Source organism: Chiloscyllium plagiosum, unplaced genomic scaffold, assembly GCF_037043375.1.
Source record: "Chiloscyllium plagiosum isolate Xiang-an unplaced genomic scaffold, Cpla_swu_hap1 HiC_scaffold_45, whole genome shotgun sequence".
NCBI lineage: Eukaryota > Metazoa > Chordata > Chondrichthyes > Orectolobiformes > Hemiscylliidae > Chiloscyllium > Chiloscyllium plagiosum.
The window spans coordinates 2,847,672-2,862,703 of record NW_028270183.1 but is presented as its reverse complement, the minus strand read 5'-3'; the positions used below and the strand labels follow the sequence as shown (position 1 = coordinate 2,862,703).

The window sequence follows — 15,032 nt, the reverse complement described above, 5'->3', positions numbered from 1 at the left end:
AGATCAGGCAGTTGCAGTTGTGAGCCATTAAGAGCTTAGAAATACATTTGTAAATTACCACTGATCAGTAGTTATTAAATTTCATGTCTTTTTGTATTATAAACCTGAAAGATATTTTCAAATTGTCTTTCTGGATCTTTTTCAATCACCTAAACAATGTGCTTCTTTACTTCAAAATATCTGGGTTAAGGTATGATGTGGACAGGCTGGTGTTGGACTGGGGTGGACAAAGTTAAAAATCACACAATACCAGATTATAGTCCAACAAGTTTATTTGGAAGCACTAGCTTTCAGAGCTATCTGATAAATGAGCAGTGCTCCGAAAGCCAGTGCTTCCAAATAAACATGTTGGACTATAACCTGGTGATGTGTGATTTTTAACTGGGTTAAGATGGTGTTACTTTCCTGACTATCAAATAGAAATAATACTGTGCCTGAAGTCTTGATTGAACCATTTTCTTCTCTATTTTTCAAAGGTGACTTGCTGATGATTAAATTTTGCTGCCAATGTGGGAAAAGCCTGTTTACACTCTTCTTTATGACCAATTCAGTTAAGATTGGTAAGTAAGTGTATAACAAAAAGCTAGTTCAAAACCAAATCAAAACAGTAGGTGATGCAGCATATGTTAGCCATTAGATAGAGGTATATATAATGTACCCTGATGGGCAGTTCTGTGGTGTAGTGGTAGGGCCACCACCTCTGAAGTGGGAGACCTTAGATTTGAGTCCCACATGCTCCAGCAGGTGTGTAATCATATTACCAAATAGATTGTTAAGAAAAAATATAAAGTTTGACACCATACCTTGAGGGATCCTCTTGTAATACAGTGGTAGTGTCCCTACTCCTGGACTGAGAAGCCCAGGTTCAAGAGGTGTGTTATCTCCGAACAGGTTGGTTAGGAAAGTAGGTTAAATAAAACAAAAAGTGTCATGATTAGTGGTGATTTATTTATGATTTCTGATGCTTTTGAGCACTGTTTGGTAATCTAGCATGATTGTTGAAAGGACTTGGCACCGTTATGCTGGTGTTAGTTATCATGATGCAGAGAGAGTAATTGGGAACAGTGTTCTTAGGGATGTCTGCTCATCCAGCTTGTTATATACACCTGTATGTGTATAAAAGCCTTATTTAGAATTGGCTTTGATGCAGTTTATAATGGAGTGTGTAAATGAAACTTGCATTGCTTGGGCTTAATGTGGACAAGTTCATCATTTAGAGCCCTAATTTTGAGCTGAACCTACTATGGATTTATCTCAAGATGACTTATCAAGATTTATTCGGTCAGTCTCAGGATGGGCAGAACTTTCTATTAGGTAAAAACAATGACTGCAGATGCTGGAAACCAGATTCTGGATCAGTGGTGCTGGAAGAGCACAGCAGTTCAGGCAGCATCCAAGGAGCTTCGAAATCGACGTTTCGGGCAAATGCCCTTCATCAGGAATAAAGGCAGTGAACCATGAAGCGTGGAGAGATAAGCTAGAGGAGGTTGGGGGTGGGGAGAGAGTAGCATAGAGTAGCTTCAGGGCAGAGGAAATGACCTGGGAGTTGCAGTGGGAGAGGGACTCCCTGAGATTCTTGTAGAGAGAGGAGGAAAACTTCTTCAAGGCAGGCATCCTTGCAAGAGGATTCGCAGTAGGGTTAAAATCAACGAGGTAAAAACAATGACTGCAGATGCTGGAAACCAGATTCTGGATCAGTAGTGCTGGAAGAGCACAGCAGTTCAGGCAGCATCCAAGGACTTTCTATTGGCTGATTTAAGCAATGATTGGTGTTTTTGTGGTTTCCCTATGGGATGGCCTTCGAATAGGTCATCCTAAAATTTCAAATGTTGGAATATTCTGTTTCTAATTTCTGATTAATATTTGAAATGGGATAAGCATTTGAAAAAAATACATACGTGTCATCTGGAATGTTCTCAACAATATTTGGGTCATCTTACTTCACAAATTTATAAGTTAGAATAAAGCCAGGACCATTTCACATTGAGTTTGAAGTTGCATTGTAAATTGGGTGCCAGAGTTGACTGAAGAGAAGCAAACTGAATTCCCTCTCTAGACAGATGACATTATTATTACTGCATGTGATTGGAATCCAAACACCACCACACTTCCATTACAGTTACAATGATTACAAGCTTACATTCCTGGTTCCCGATGCTTTTCCAATGATTTCCTATCTATTTTACTTGTCTTCTCTAATTTTCCTGCATATCAAGCTTTTGTGTCTTTTTAATGTTTCTCTGGAAACTAAACTAGGTAACAAACAGAGCAGTGTTTGATTTAGTGAGGGAGAATATTATTCCAATCTCTACAGGCTGAATTCCAAAACAATCAAAGATACAATCAGTAAAATCTCTTATCAGTATTTCTGTGTCCCTAAAATATTCTGTCTTTTTCTTAACTGTAAAATTACTGAGTTGAAATACTTCAGTGAAGTTCGAAAACATAGTTGGCACGTGTCCAGTACGTTCCACATTTAATTAATCCAGAACCTTCTCAGTGAATTTTCCCCAATAAATACATTTTACAGGGAGATGCTGCTTACAGTAGGCTCTTTATTTTGAAAATTCTCCTTTTTTAAATAAAACTCCTGCAGCTCCACAAGTCATAGATGTTTTCCAAATTAGTACTGAATAGATATGTGTTGATAGATATGTTCTATACCATATAGAATACTTTCTGAAATGTTAGAGGTACCAAAACTAAGTATTGGGACTTTTGGAAATCCAAAATAAAAAACAGACAATCCTGAAAATGCTCAAAAGGTCTGACAGTATCTTTGGAGTGGGAACAGTTTATCATCTTTCATCAGAACTTGGTCTTTGACCTGAAAGATTAATTGTGTTGCTCTTAAGAAACTGGAGCAGTAGCTGAATGAACTTCAGATCATTCGGGAGGCAGAGTCTGTAATAGATAAGAGTTACAGGGAAGTAATTATTCCTAGGCATGAAGAAAGCTGGGTAACTGTTAGAAGGGCGAAAAACAGTCAGTGCAGGGATCCCCTTTGCCCGTTCCCCTGAAAAATAAGAATACAGTTTTAGATACTGTTGGAACTTAGCAGGGGCATGCATTGGGGTGCAGGTCTCTGGCACAGAGTCTGTCCCTGTTGCACAGAAGGGAAGGGGGTAAAGGAGGAGAGTGTTAGTCACTGGGGACTTAATAGTCAGAGCATCAGATAGGAGGTTTATTGGGAACTAAAGAGACTCATGGTGGTGTGTTGCCTCCCAGGTGCCAGGGTCTGTGATGTCTCGGCTCGTGTCTTTCGGGTCCTGTGTGGAGAGGGTGACCAGCCGCAAGTCATGTTCCACAAATGTACCAACGACATAGGTCGAAAGAGGGATAGGGATGTAAGGCATGACTTCAGGGAGCTAGGGTGGAAGCTAAGAGCTAGAACAAACAGAGTTGTTATCTCTGGTTATTTACCCGTGCCACGTGATAGCATGGCAAAGAACAGGGCGATATATCAGCTTATCACGTGGCTGCAGGGAAGGTGCAGGAGGGAGAGTTTCAGGTATATAGATAATTAGGGCTCATCCTGGGGAAGGTGGGACCTCTACAAACAGGATGGTCTTCACTTGAACCAGAAGGGTTCTAATATTCTGGATGGGAAATTTGTTCATTCTGTTCATGCTAGCTAGCAGGGGGATGGGAATCTATGGTGTAGTTCCAGTGCACAGGAGGATGAGAATAGGGAGGACATGGACAGAATTTCACGGTCACAGGAGCGTGCTGGCAGACAGCAAGCTTGTTTGAAGTGTGTACTTCAGAAGTACACGGTGGCACGGTGGCACAGTGGTTAGCACTGCTGCCTCGTAGCGCCAGAGACCCGGGTTCAATTCCCGCCTCAGGCGACTGACTGCGTGGAGTTTGCACGTTCTCCCCGTGTCTGCGTGGGTTTCCTCGCGCCCGGAGGAAACCCATGCAGACGCTGGGAGAATGTGCAAACTCCACACAGACAGTTACCTGAGGCAGGAATCGAACCCAGGTCCCTGCTGCTGTGAGGCAGCAGTGCAAACCACTGAGCCACCATGTCGCCCCAAATCCATTCATTAAGATCAGGGAAGGTAGTAAAAGAGGGGGAGGTGTGGCTTTGTTTGTCAAGGACAGCATGATGGTGGCTGAAAGAACTTTTGACGAGGATTCATCTACTGAGGCCGAATGGGCTGAGGTTAGAAACAGGAAAGGAGAGTTGGGAGTTTTTTATAGGCCTCCGCAAAGTTCTAGGGATGTGGAGGAGAGGATTGGCAAAACTATTCTGGGTAGGAGTGAAAGGAACAGGATGGTCATTATGGGGGACTTTAACTTCCTCAACATTGACAGGAAATGTTATAACTCTAGTACATTGGATGGATCAGTTTTTGTTCAATGTGTGCAGGAGGGTTTACTGACACAGGGCCAACAAGAGGGGAGGCCACACTGGAACTGGTATTCGGTAATGAACCAGGCTAGGTGTTTGATTTAGTGGTAGGTGAACACTTTTGAGAGAGTGACCATTTTTCAGTTACATTTAGTTTAGCGATGGAAAGGGATAGGTACATGCCACAAGGCAAGAGTTATAGATGGGGGAAAGGCAATTACAATGCGATTAGGCAAGACTTAGGTGGCATAGAATGGGGTAGCAAAATGCAGGGGATGGGGACAACTGAAATGGGGAACTGGTGTAAGGAACAGATATTGTGTGTCCATGATAGGTAAGTACCTGTCAGGCAGGGAGACAGTGATAAGGTAAGGGATTGTGGTTTATTAAAGAAATTGTATTTATTGTTAAGTGGAAGAGGGAGGCTTATGTGACGTTGAGATGAGATGGTTTAGATGAGGCAATGGAGCGTTACAGATTAGCGAGGAAGGATTTAAAGAGAGAGTTAAGAAGAGCGAAGAGGGGACTTTAGCAGGTAGAATAAAGGTGAACCCTAAACCTTTCAATAGGTATATGAGGAATAAAAGGATGACAAGGGTTAGTCAAAGACAGAAGTGGAAAGTTGTGTGTGGACCCTGTGGATATCGGAGAGGTGCTAAATGAATATTTCTCTTCTGTTTTCACTCAGGAAAAGGAGAATATTGTAGAGAATAAGACTGAGATACGGGCTATTAGACTAGAAACGATTGAGGTTAGTACGGAAGAGGTGTTATCAATTCTAGAAGGTGTAAAAGTAAATAAGTCCCCTGGGCCGGATGGGATTCATCTGAGGTTTCTTTGGGAAGCTAGGGAGGAGACGGCGGAGCCTTTGGCCTTGATCTTTGAGTCATCATTGTCTACAGGTCTAGTACAAGAGGACTGGAGGATTGCAAATGTTGTGCTCTTGTTCAAGAAAGGCAGTAGAGATGACCCAAGTAATTATAGACCAGTGAGCCTTATTTCTGTTGTAGGAAATGTTTTGGAAAGGATTATATGAGATATGATTTATAATCACCTAGCAAGCAGCAATTTGATTGGAGATAGTTAACAGGGTTTCTTCTGGGACAGGTCGTGTCTCACAAACCTTGTTGACTTTTTTTGAGAAGGTGATCAAGCATGTGGATGAGGGTAGGGCAGTTGATGTGGTATACATGTACATCAGCAAAGCCTTTGATAAGGTTCCACATGGTAGGCTTTTGGAGAAAATGCAGAGGCATGGGATTGAGGATGATTTAGCAGTTTGGATTAGAAACTGGCTTTTTGTAAGAAGGCAGCGAGTGGTGGTTGATGGCAAATATTCAGCCTGGAGTCCGGTTACTAGTGGTGTGCCACAAGGATGTGTTTTGGGACCATTGCTGTTTGTCGTTTTTATAAATGACTTGGACGCAGACATAGGGGGATGGTTAGTAAGTTTGCAGATGGCACTAAAGTCAGTGGAGTGGTGGACAGTGTGGAAGAATGTTGCAGGTTGCAGGTAGATTTGGATAATCTGCAGAATTGGGCTGAGAGGTGGCTATTGGAGTTCAATGCAGATAAATGTGAGGTGATTCACTTTGGGAAGAATAACAGGAAGGCAGAGTACTGGGTCAATGGAAAGATTCTTGTTGTGGATGTGCGGAGGGATCTTGGTGTCCATGTATATAGATCCCTGAAAGTTGCTCACATCTCTTTTTAATAATTTTCTCACCTCCTCATATTCATGAAACTTATTGACAAAGTGCAGTTGCACAAGTGAGGACTCTTTCCTAGTTTCTTAGTCAATCAGTTATTTTTTTCTGTCTAAACTATTATGGGCTAGGGTGGGCAACTCATCTGAGGCTGACTCAATCCTCATCTACCATCCACACATAAATTACAATCAAAGTAAATGATTGCTGATTAGTGGCTAATTAGCCCTTTCTAATGTGATAATATTGAGGCTACTCACTGCCATAAGCAACTGATTCATTGGGTCCACCTTTAGGTAATTATGATAATACCTGTAGCATATCTTAATGGAGAAGGTAAGGAAACAATGCCTATTTATCAATGTCGATGTATTTTTAGTTTACTGGCTGAGACTATTACATGGCTTTGAATGGAATTATTTTTGTGAACTTGTGCCCTTTTTGACAGACTGAAAGAATTATAGATATTATATAGCAGAGGAGACCATTTGGCCATTTATGCCTGAATCATTAATAGTTCTTCTACACTGAGTATGATGTTGCAGTGGGATTGTTGCAGTTGAGTTTGCAGTTTCTGGCAACTAAGGAAGCTCAGAACCAGGTTAATAACTAAGACTTTTGAACACATATACTGTCTTAGTATGTCAGTTCCTGGTTACATGAATGATAGATGAGTGAGCAAGCATGATGACTACCTATGTGAGGAGGAGAAAGTGAGGACTGCAGATGCTGGTAAAGCACAGCTGGTCAGGCAGCATCTGAGGAGCAGGAGAGTTGACATTTTGGGAATGTCCTGATGAGGGGCTTATGCCTGAAACATCAGCTCTCCTGCTCTTCTGATGCTGCCTGACCTGCTGTGCTTTACCAGCGCCACACTTTCGACAATTTTAATTTCAGTATTTAAATAGGACATCCCAAATATACAATTAGTTGGGAGCATAACAGAATTAGTGGTAGTATAGAGACTAGATGTTCAACAGCTGTATATATTTGAGTGATGTCTCCCTGATAGTTTTGCCGGGATGCTTTTTACACAGAGCCTTCCCTACTGACAGGAAGATTTAGATGTAGAATCCCTACAGTGTGGAAACAGGCTCTTCGGCCCAACAAGTCTGCGCTGACCCTCCGAAAAGTAACCCACCCAGACCTATTCCCCCACTGCTCTACATTTACCCCAGACTAATACACCTAACCGATACATCCCTGAACACTATGGGCAATTTTAACAGGAGAAAGTGAGGTCTGCAGATGCTGGAGATCAGAGCTGAAAATGTGTTGCTGGAAAAGCGCAGCAGGTCAGGCAGCATCCAGGGAACAGGAGAATCGACGTTTCGGGCATAAGCCCTTCTTCAGGAATGAGGAAAGTTTGTCCAGCAGGCTAAGATAAAAGGTAGGGAGGAGGGACTTGGGGGAGGGGTGTCGGAAATGCGATAGGTATCTTGCAGCGTGGGTTGGTACCTGGGACTTCGATGTTGTGGCTATTACGGAGACATGGCTAGAACAGGGATAGGATTGGCTGTTGCAGGTTCCAGGATTTAAATGTTTTAGTAGGGTCAGAGGTGGGGGTAAAAGAGGGGGAGGTGTGGCATTGCTTGTCAAAGATAGTATTACAGTGGTGGAAAGGACGATGGATGAGGACTTGCCATCTGAGGTAGTTTGGGCTGAGGTTAGGAATAGGAAAGGTGAGGTCACCCTGTTAGGAGTCTTTTACAGGCCTCTAATAGTCCTAGAATCATTGAAGAAAGGATAGGGAAGGTGATTCAGGAGATGAGTGACAGTAATAGGGTGGTTGTTATGGGGGACTTTAACTTTCCTGATATTGATTGGGAAAGCTATAGCTCAAGTTCGTTAGCTGGGTCAGTGTTTGTTCAATGTGTGCAGGAGAGTTTCCTGACACAATATGTAGACAGGCCAACAAGAGGTGAGGCCATACTGGATTTGGTTCTGGGTAACGAACCAGGCCAGGTGTTAGAATTAGAGGTAGGTGAGCACTTTGGGGATAGTGACCATAATTCGGTGATTTTTACACTCGTGATGGAGAGGGATAAGTGTGTACTACAGGGCAAGAGTTATAGCTGGGGTCAGGGAAATTATGATGCGGTGAGGCATGACTTAGGATGTGTGGCTTGGAAAAGTAGACTCCAAGGCAAGAGTGTAAATGATATGTGGAGCTTGTTCAAGGAGCAACTATTGAGTGTCCTTGATAATTATGTACCTGTCAGGCAGGGAGGAAAGGGTCGTGCGAGGGAGCCGTGGTTTAATAAGGAATTGGAATCCCTTGTTAAATGGAAGAGGGCAGCCTATCTCAAGATGAGATGTGAAGGTTCAATTGGGGCGATTGAGAGTTATAGGGTAGCCAGGAAGGACCTGAAGAGAGAGCTAAGAGCAGCAAGGAGGGGACATGAAAGGTCTTTAGTCGGTAGGATTAGGGAAAACCCTAAGGCTTTCTATAGGTATGTTAGGAATAAAAGAATGAAAGAATAGGTCCAGTCAAGGATAGTAGTGGGAAGTTGCGTGTTGAGGCGGAAGAGATTGGGGAGACACTGAATGAATACTTTTCTTCAGTATTTACTCAGGAACAGGGCATTGTCGTCGATGTGAATACTGAGTCACAAATAAGTAGAATGGATGGCTTTGAGGTATGTAGAGAAGAGGTGTTGGAAATCCTGGAAAAGGTGAAAATAGATAAGTCCCCTGGGCCTGATGGCATTTATCCTAGGATTCTCTGGGAAGCAAGGGAGGAGATTGCAGAGCCATTGGCCTTGATTTTTATGTCCTCTTTGTCTACAGGAGTAGTGCCAGAAGACTGGAGGATAGCAAATGTGGTTCCCTTGTTCAAAAAGGGGAGTAGGGATAACCCTAGTAACTATAGGCCGGTGAGTCTCACTTCTGTTGTGGGCAAAGTCTTAGAGAGAATTGTAAGGGATAGGATTTATGAACATCTGGATAGGAATAATGTGATCAAGGATAGTCAGCATGGTTTTGTGAAGGGCAGGTCGTGCCTCACAAACCTTATTGAATTCTTTGAAAAGGTGACGAAGGAGGTTGACGAGGGGAAAGCGGTAGATGTGGTATATATGGATTTTAGTAAGGCGTTTGATAAGGTTCCCCATGGTAGGCTACTGCAGAAAATACGGAGATATGGCATTGAGGGTGAGTTGGAGGTTTGGATTAGGAATTGGCTGGATGGAAGAAGACAGAGGGTAGTAGTTGATGGCAAAGTTTCTTCATGGAGTGCCGTCACTAGCGGTGTTCCGCAAGGGTCTGTTTTGGGACCATTGCTGTTTGCCATTTTTATAAATGACCTGGAAGAGGGGTTAGAAGGTTGGGTGAGCAAGTTTGCGGATGATACGAAAGTCGGAGGAGTTGTTGACAGTGAGGAAGGATGTGGCAGGTTACAGCAGGATATAGAGAAGCTGCAGAGCTGGGCAGAAAGGTGGCAAATGGAATTCAATGTAGCTAAGTGTGAGGTGATTCACTTTGGGAAGAATAACAAAAAGATGGGGTACTGGGCTAATGGTCGGATACTTGGTAGTGTGGATGAGCAGAGGGATCTTGGTGTCCATGTACACAGATCTCTGAAAGTTGCCACCCAGGTAAATAGTGCGGTGAGGAAGGCATATGGCGTACTGGCTTTATTGGTAGAGGAATTGAGTTCCGGAGTCATGATGCAGTTGTATAAGACTCTGGTGCGGCCGCATCTGGAATATTGTGTGCAGTTTTGGTCGCCATACTATAGGAAGGATGTGGAGGCACTGGAACGGGTGCAGAGGAGGTTTACCAGGATGTTGCCTGGTATGGAAGGAAGATCGTATGAGGAAAGACTGAGACACTTGGGGCTGTTTTCATTAGAGAAAAGAAGGTTTGGGGTGACTTGATTGAGGTGTACAAGATGATTAGGGGGTTAGATAGGGTTGACAGTGTGAACCTTTTCCCGCGTATGGAGTCGGGTATTACAAGGGGGCATAGCTTTAAATTAAGGGGGGGTAGATATAGGACTGAAGTTAGGGGTAGGTTCTTCACTCAGCGAGTCGTAAGTTCATGGAATGCCCTGCCAGTAGCAGTGGTGGACTCTCCCTCTTTATGGGCATTTAAGCGGGCATTGGATAGGTATATGGAGGATAGTGGGTTAGTATAGGTTAGGTGGGCTTGGATCGGCGCAACATCGAGGGCCAAAGGGCCTGTACTGCGCTGTATTCTTCTATGTTCTATGAAAATGTGCAAACTCCGCACAGACAATCGCCTGAGGTGGGAATCAAACCCGGGTACCTGGCGCTGTGAGGCAGTAGTGCTAACCACTGAGCCACTGTGCCACCCCTTTTCTATGATTAAATTGAAGCTGCATATGAAACACAGAAAATATTTAAAGTTGCCCATGAGGCCAAAAGTAGGAGTGTGTAGGAACGTTCTAGATTTAACACTGAAAAGTATAATTACCTAAGCAAGTCAGGAAAGAAAGGCGTCACTCATCACACCAAACTGCATATGCTAACACTTGCCTTCAAGCAATATTATGCCTCTCTCTCATAATTATCTAATTACTAAGATGGGAAATGTGTCTTAGCAAACACGACTACCCCAAAACTAGTCAACTGATGAAGGCCCACAGGGTAGTTAAAATATTTCCACACCTCACTTACCAACTCCATGATTACCTACTCAAAACACTTACTGCCCACTTTCCATTTAAGTGCTCCATTTGAAGTAGTTTTCCCAAGAAAGATCTACCGGCATATATTCTTGCGATCAAGGAATGGGAAACACAAAGTCATTAATCAATTTCATATGCTAAACTCCATCTGTTGAATGGCAGTCTTTGAAGTATGACATTGACAGTAGTCCTTGTTAAACAGGTTAAGAACAAGCCAAGGCCCCTGTGTAGCCAATCTCATTGGCTGATGCCTTAGTACGAACTCTCTATGCATTTGTGGAAAGATCTAAATAATACTGCACATTATTGAGGAGTGTTCACTCTACAGATACAGTGCTGATCTATCACCTGGAATTTCACAAATGAGGCTGACGCTTGGCTTCAGGGATTTGCATTTGCTAACTAAAATAAATAAAAAATTTTCACTACTTGCTGGAGAAAAGAACTTGGAACATGAAGAAGGAGTAGAGGTGACCACTGCAGCCATCTTATAAAAGATAGTTTGCAAAGCAGGAGGCATTGGATATCAGTGAAGCCTCAACAGATTTGCTATAGAAATGACAAGATGGTTACTCATAAGTTTTGTGATGCCAGAATTAATATCATGATGACTTGAAGTCAACAGTGAATGAAAGTTCATGTGCATAATCATCACTTTAAATGTTCATAGCTAATTGATGTCTTTAATCTTCCACCGGCCTTTCATGCACCATGCAAGAAGTAATCCAGGAAGGTAATGGAGACTTCTCAGTTGAAGTTAACTTCCACTGAGGGTGCACTGTCACAGAACTCATTCAGCACAAATACCAACTCACTTGCTTATATCTGTAAGATGCATTCAAACTTGCACATACTTTGGCAATAATTTGCAGCCTGACAACACCAAATAGAAGGATAAGATACATGGGAAAGCTACCATTTCCAAGTTCCCTTCCATATCATAAAACGTTCTAATCTGCAACTATATCACCACTCCACCACTACTGGTTCATAATTTTAGAACTCCCTTTCTCGTGCTGTAGGTGTACATACTCCACATAACCTTAAGTTTTTCAACAAGCCAGTTCAATTTCTTGAACCGATTTGGGGGTGGGTTATAAATATTGGCTTGTCAAAAAATCTCAAAACTCACAAATAAGCAAATAAAAATAATCACACCTTGATGGGACTGATAAGATAGATAGCTAAGATTTTGCTCACCAAAGATCCTGAGACAGCGCCTTCTAAACTCATGACCATTTCCATCTAGAAGGATAAGGACAACAGATACATGGGAACACCACCACCTACAAGTTCCCCTCCAAGCCACTTAGTATCCCGACGAGGAAATATATTGCTGTTCTTTTGCTGACACTGGATCAGAATCCTGGAATTCCCTCACTAATGGCATTGTGGGTCCATCCACAGCAGGTGGATTGCAGTAGTTCAAGAAGGCAGTTCAGGACTACTTTCTCAAGGGCAACTAGGGACGGACAATAAATGCTGGCCAGCTAGTGATGCCCACATCCCACAGATGAATAAAAAAACCCCTGAAATATCATAACTGAGCAACAAGAGCTGATGGAATCAGAGACAGCAATAACAAGACTGTGTCACAGGCCACAGGATGCTCCATACTCCTTTTGGTGGAATGTACCTTGGGTAGTTTTTGATATAAAGTATACTGCTTATACAGCAAAAACTGTACCTATATTGGTAAGTTTTCCAGATTGAACAGACCCACCTTGAATGGCACCTATATGAGCAACAGATACAGCAAACAAGTAAGTGCATGCAGACCTTCACCAAAGGTTTCTGTCCTCGAAATGTCTCCTTAAATTAGATACTAATACTGTTGTCATGGCTGTGAGGAGGATGATATTGAAATGGGAGATGAAGTGGGGACATCTGATGTCCAAAGGAACATAACATAAGAGATATCCATGCTGATCTGAAATATCAGACTCCAAAGTTCAAATCAGGAATATAAGCCTTCAAAGTTTGGGTGATATCTCCAAAATATTAAAATAATTTATCAACACTCGTATTCTGTAACACAAGGCAAAATTGCACCTGTGATAATCCCTCTCATGTGTTCAGCTCCTACCTTTGCTATACTTTCAAAGACGAAATTGAAAAATTGAAGGCAAAATCGAGAAGTCCACAAAACTGGTGAGCTGATGGTTAAATTGTAAGAAAAAGTTAATATTGTTATAATTGAGTTATCAACAATTAACTGCTGCTCTAAGTTTGGAGTCACATTTAGGCGACACCAGATGAGGACAGCAGATTCCCTTCCCCAAAAAATATGAGGATTTTTTTTGACAAGCGATGATAATTTCTTAGTCACCATCGCTATGACTAACTTTATAATTCCGGATTTATTAATTGAATTTAATTTCTGAGAGTTGATATGATGCGATTTGAACTCTAGATTGCTAGTAACCTAGTGACATTACCATTCTTTAATTGTCTCCCCGTAATATTGCAGTGCTGTTAAATGATAAAAGGGCCCAAAATTATAATGAGCTGTTCAGACAGTGTCAATACATTGCAAAGAAAACCAATTTTACATTACATAATAATGTAATTCATATTGAATTCTTGTATGATTCCATGTATGTGGTTATGCCGGAACAGCCCTCTTAGTTCTGAATTTTAGCTTTGTGGTCTGGTCTGCACTATTATCATTTATGCAGTGTTGCCTTTCTGGGTACTATGAGAGTGGTCCTCATTTTTGCTCCTATATGCACAATCTGCTACTTTGTCTGTGTCACAAGCCTTAAGCAACAGATATCTCAATTAGGGGAATATTGTGCAATAGTCATATAGAAGTATCCTCTTGATCTCCTTATCTGGGACCATCATATCCTAATGTTTGGCAACCCTGGCCAAACTTTATTCATGTGTGCTGTTGAATGATCACATTACTGAGTAACTACTTTTTTTCTGAAATTGCCCACATCCTTTTATTGGAACTGCTCCCAATGAATCCAGGTACTGAAGCTGTGGTCACACCAGTGCCCACTGTACTAAGACCTTTGTCTACAAGAATGGATGAGAGACACATGTTTCTTGAAGTCCAGGACCAGCATCAACCTCCAGTGGATGTAGAACTGCCTGTTACTCTCAGCCTTCAGCCATCAGTGCCCTCATAACGTGGTGAAGATGCAGAAGTTACTTGCCTTCCATGGAATGTGTTTGAATGAGAGAAGGCAGCCACACTATATTTTGGCCAGAGGTGGTGGTTAGAATGACATGTCATGGTGTTCAGCATATCTTCTTCTGAGATCACTGCGAGCCATAGAATGGCCCCTCCATGTTAGGTTTCCATGCTGATCATGTCTGGGTCTTCCGACCAGAACAGTTCAGACAGAAAATGCTGCTTAATTCTTGGAATCTCTGCTCCAGACAACTGGAGGATGTTTTGAGGCAATGGGATGATGATGGGTATCCATGAGAGCATTGCACCAATGAGGACATGAGGAAATTCTTCAGATTGAACAACACCTTCAGCAACCTACAGTGCGGCAGTATCAGCCAAAGTATTACAGGCATGACTCCTTTCTGAACTTTGCTCAATGGAACAGACTTGTGTGAAGTCTCCTTTCACTGACTGTAAATGTCTTGACACTGCTGAGGCTAGCATTTCCTGTGTAATCCCATCTGCAAGTGCAGCTTAATGGTTTGTTCTTTTTTTGTGGTTCAGGTTGTTCAATAAAATTTCAGATTGCAAATGGATGAAAGCCTTCACAACATCGGGCACTCCCTTGTTCAGTCATGACAAAGTTTCATGTTAGTATATATGGAGAGGATAGCTGTTGCTCAAACAAGGTTAGGATGTGGGTGTTATGCTAAGAATGGCTAGCCTCTCAAACTTCCTTTTTGTAATTGCAACTAAAATGACTCACTCACAGAGCTGATGATGAAAAGTGAACATTTATTTAAAACGTGATAATTATTTACAATGAAGTGCCAACCGTGACCAACTACATGCCTTATAAAATTGTTTCCTTTCCCTCCCATTACATATAGGTTATCTGCAGTTGGGATGGAGGGAACTTATTGGCCTTGGAGTTTTGGACTGACAACCTTGGGGGTATTTGTAACTAGAAGGCCCACAAATCCTGAGTGAGTCCTGCCCAGATTCAGGTTCACTCTGTTCATTATGAACTTTCACAGGGCTGAGGGTGGCAGATAGGGTGGAGGTGGGGGGCCTGGACTACCTTAGAGTATCCTAAGAAGAGATGTTTGGAGAGTTCTGTATGTGTTTCCTCCACCAGTTGGTTCCTTACAGCAACACCCTGTCTCTCGATGAGAAAGGGTGCCTGAAGTGAGT

General features: G+C 42.4%; 1 long non-coding RNA gene across 1 annotated transcript in view; it reads left to right on the top strand.

Moving 5' to 3' along the window:
* Positions 1-15,032, top strand: part of LOC122552308 (uncharacterized) — a 215,346-nt gene that overhangs the window by 3,206 nt on the left and 197,108 nt on the right. The window contains exon 2 of the long non-coding RNA XR_015754509.1: positions 477-560. This is a non-coding gene — a long non-coding RNA (uncharacterized LOC122552308). The remainder of the gene's footprint in view (positions 1-476; positions 561-15,032) is intronic.